This window comes from Chenopodium quinoa, unplaced genomic scaffold (assembly GCF_001683475.1).
Source record: "Chenopodium quinoa cultivar QQ74 unplaced genomic scaffold, ASM168347v1, whole genome shotgun sequence".
In the NCBI taxonomy this organism is placed as follows: Eukaryota; Viridiplantae; Streptophyta; class Magnoliopsida; order Caryophyllales; family Amaranthaceae; genus Chenopodium; species Chenopodium quinoa.
Genome location: NW_018743516.1, coordinates 524,421 through 529,227, shown reverse-complemented (window position 1 = coordinate 529,227; position 4,807 = coordinate 524,421).

Below are 4,807 nucleotides of genomic sequence, written 5' to 3'. Positions count from 1 at the left end.
CAGTAGTGGTTTCAAAGAAACCCGGTTCCATTATTTATTCCCGGGCCCTAGTAGAGAGGGCATTTCCATCCAAGAAGAACCGGTTCTTGATTATACCGGCGCAGGGTCCGGTTGTGTCTTAGGGTTGGTGAGGAGGTTAGGTAAAACTTGTCCTTCCACCCGGACCACTTGGACACCTTGTCCAAACTCATCAAATACTGGGGCAAGGTGGAAAAAGTGTACCATGCCCCGTGACCGCCTGGGGCCTTGCTCAAGTAATGCATATGAGTGAAGGCAGAGAAGCTGGGAGCTAAGTTCTGGAGCTCACAGGCGGCTATGTAGCTTAAAATATTCACCCATGAGTTGGGGGTGAGCTGCCAAACTCCCAGATCATACCCCTTTAGGATTTTCCTAATCTCGGTATGGAGAAGGAACCGGAGGCCGGCTTCTATTACAGCCTCGTATCAGACAAAATAGTTGTCTACATACTCTATTTTATCGTCCCAGACCATCACTGCGTCCCCAGGCAGAACGATAATATCCCACCCCTTTCCAAAGGGGTGCTTTTCCTTGAAAGCCCTGAAGCCACTCTTCAGCAGGGCTATGTCACCCGGAAGCATCCTAATTTTCTTAGGGTCTGGGTTGTTAGCAACTTTCGCCGGCTGCTGATAGTCATCTGCGAAATTATCTTGATCAGAGCCAGAAGCCTCGGTTCCCGATCTTTCAACGGCCTCAGCACCGCCGGATCCTTCCCCCGATCCATTAGAGGAGGAAGCCTCTTCACCGGCTACCTCGCGTACGCTCGAGCTTCTAGAAAAAGAGGGAGCCTCCTCATCAAAATTGCTGCTCCCCTCCAAATCCTCATATTTCCCATCCGGAATAACTTCGTCGGTAGGCACTTCCATAGTGTGCCGGCTCTTAGACTTTCTGGCCGTCTGTTTGACTCTGGCCATTGTGTCCTGCACAAACACAGAGAGGGAGGAATTCGGAGATGAGCACAGCACTTCCGACAGTCAAGAAAAGGCACCCCCTGTTCTAGACTCAGCCGTTCCGGGAGACCGGCTGAGTGTCCTAAGCAGTGCCGAGTGTATGGATTGAGAACTCATTTTATTTCTAAGACTATGTAAGCAGTTGACAAGCGCACTTTTAGGGCGCGCTTTAGAGCATATTTTAGGATGATTTTGGATGTATTTGGGGCCGCTTTGGCCGATTATTACCTTGTTATGCTTACGTTCCCCATATTACGTGCTTCACGGGTTTTCGGTTTGTTTTTGATGTGTTTTCAGGTAATATCAACCGAGTTTAATCGGATCCCGAGCCCTTGATGCGTAACCGAGCTAGCCTTGACCGGAGTCCGAGGAGTTAAGGAAGTTCAAGTGCCGTGCATTGATTACATAGCACAGGCAGCACGGCTGTGTTACCATAGGCACACCCGTGCTGGCCTATAAGCAAGCAACCCCATGCAAGGCAGCACGGCCGTGCAAGCCAATAGCACGGCCGTGTCAGTATCCACGCACCCGCACGGCCGTGCAGGCCATTAGCACGGCCGTGCCAGATGTTGCCCGTGCCCGTGTCAGCTTCAGTATGAGCCCCGTGCTAGAGAATATTCAGCACGACCGTGTCATTTTTAGCACGGCCGTGCCAGGAAGATGCACGGCCGTGCCATATATAGCACGGCCGTGCCAATTTGAAGAAGAAACCCGGTTTACTTACTGACAAGCTAGCACGGCCGTGCCAAATACACCACGGCCGTGCTGATCCAGGGTTAACTGCGCGCTTGACTTCTCCGAATTAGAAGACGTATATAAGGCCCGACTTTAAGAGGATTCAGAGACAGTTTTAGAGATAGTTTTTGAGAGCCTTTGTAGAGAGTTATTGGAGAACGTTCTTAGTATTAGAGATTCATTAGTTTTCTTAGAGAATTTCCTAGAGATTTTAGTTTTCTTGGATTGATTTGAAGCAAGATTTGCGAAGGTTCTTTGTATTATTCATTGACGACGGATATCAAAGTTCTGAACTTTTCCATTGATTCGCATCAATACAATTGGTATTATTCATTCTTGTTTATTAATCAAGCTTTATTATTCCTTAATCAGAATTCATGTTTATATCTATTATGCTTTTGGAATTCATTATTGCTTTGATTATGAATATGTGTGAGTAGTCTCCTAGCTAGGGTTTCGGGATGAAACCCGGCCTAGGTAATCTATGTAATTGAGGATTGATTTTGATAAACGGATTGTGATTAAATTGATTATATGCGATTGCATGTTAATTCATTATAATAGGAGTAGCTAACCTAGAATCTTGAATTTGATTGCATGATATCCTTGATTTGAACAAGAGATTGTGAATTGAGTATTTCATTATTGAATGTGGTTTGATTATGTATCGAGTAATGTTAAGTGCATGAGAAATCCAAGCTTAGTATTGCCCGTTGTCTTCCTATCACATGATATTGATCAGACATATAGTCTTTGCATATCCCGTTTGTCTCTTTGATTCCTTGTTGCGTAGTTACCGATGGTTTGGTGAATTCCCGTTCTCCCTAGTTTCTTAGTTTATTGATTTATTCCATCTTATTAGTATTATTTTAGAACACCATTTTCCATTGATTTCGAACTAGCTTAGGTTTAAGATTGATTTGCAATTACTCTCGTTCCTCGTGGACCGAACCTTTATTTGCCATTGTACTTGGTTATAGGGTGTTCGTATAAGTATTGTTTTGATTGAGAGTTAGATTGTAGCAACCGATTTAACCCTTGTCGAAATGGCGCCGTTGCCGGGGAACGGTGTTTGTTTATTGCTTTTTGATTTCTTGAGTCTAGTTCATCATAAAAAAAAGCACAAAAAGATTTTTCCCTTTTGGCTACACTTGTAGCCCTGCTATTTAATTGGTTTGGTTAGTGTGTATGCGCAGGTCTAAACAGAGAGAATTTATACCCTTCGATCTAGAAATCGAAAGAACTTTGAAGAGCAATCGTAAATCTCGATTGACGTCATCAAACTCTCAAGGAAAGGAACACAACACACATCAGGTTCCAATGGCAGACATACCGCGCCAACCCAATCGGCCAGCACCACGACCCCTTAAGGAGTTGGGAACTCCTGGGGCGTATAGAGCTTCAAGTGGGATTGCTCCACCCAATACTGAGGCCAATGATTTCGAGATCCGGCCGGCTATGATCACCCTCATCGAGAGAAGGCAGTTTAGTGGTGCCAAGCATGAGAGCCCTTTGGCTCATTTGAACGAATTTGAGAAGTACTGCAATACCATCAAGGTTAATGGGGTGAATCAAGAGTTCGTGAGATTGAAGCTTTTCCCCTTTTCACTTATTGGGAGAGCTCTCGAATGGTTAGAAAAGGAGGTGAAGCCGAACTCTCTACACACTTGGGATGATGTCACGACATCATTCTTGGGAAGATTTTATTCCCAAAAGAAGACGGCCGATGCTAGAGCTTTGATCTAGGGATTTCGGCAAAGGAGTGGGGAGTCAATCTACGAAGCCTGGGAAAGGTACAAGGAGTATCAAAGAGAGTGCCCACACCACGGAATCCCAACATATCAAGTTTTACAGATTTTCTATGGAGGATTGAGTCCTCAAGGGAAGACCAGTTTGGATGCGGGAGCAGGTGGCCCCATTATGAACAAAACCGAAGAAGAAGTCATTGATATCATAGAAGATGTGGTACGACACCACATGGATTGGCAAGATGGAGAGCGAGAGGCCATGAGCAAGAGTGGAGGAGCGGTCTATTCGGTAGACCATCTTAATGCAATCGGGAATTTGACATCGCAAATTGTAAATCTAGGTAAGGAAATGTCAATTATCAAAGAGAAGCTCAACGATCCACCGCATCAAAATCTTCCATCCTATTCTAAGGGAGCAGGTATGCACTCTAACTCTAATAATATGCCTGTTGGATGTATATTCTGTGAAAACTGTGGGTCTTATGACCATGATACCTCTGCCTGTAACGTAGATTCCCAATTTCAATCCAACTATAATGATGGTAATGAGTGTGATAATGAACAAGTCAATGCCTTGTCTTATGATAATAGACCTAGGAATGACAATAACAGATATTTACCACCTAATCAAAGAGGGAACAATTATAATCAACAGGGTAATAATTCTGACTACCAACAGCAAAACCAGTGGGGAAACAGGAACCAAAGGGACCAAAATCCCCAAGGGTCTTATAATCAACATGGTAATTTTGGTAATCAGAATAATTACCAACAAAATGCAGGTAATCAAGGGCAATATAATCAGAGCATGAATGCCAATAATAGGGGAAATTGGAATAACAATGGTAACTGAAACAACTTCCAAAATCAAAATCCCCAACAGTCTAATGCGCGTGGCTCCCGAGCCTCTAATGACAACTACAATGCTCAAGGACCATCGCAAAGGACTAGTTTGGAGGAGATGATGGAAGCACAAACCAAAATGTTCAACACTTTCATGGCCACCAGTGACAAAAATTTTAATGAAGTGATGACACATAATAAAATGCTTGAAACCCAGATTTCTCAGTTGGCTAGTGCTATAAAGGATGGGGTTGGAGTGTCAAAACTCCCACCTCAAGGTATTGACCCTAAAAACTCTGTAAATGCTATCACCACTAGGAGTGGAAAAGACATTGAGGGGGAGCGATGAAGTAGTACCCCCTAGGAGTCAATCTGTGACTACACCTACCACTGATACTGTTATAGAGAGTGAGGAGGAGAGGACCGGAGAGAATGATAAAACTGTAGAGGTCTTAAATGAAAAGGAAGTAACACAAGTCAAAGAGCCCAATCTATTGCAAAAACTTCCTTACC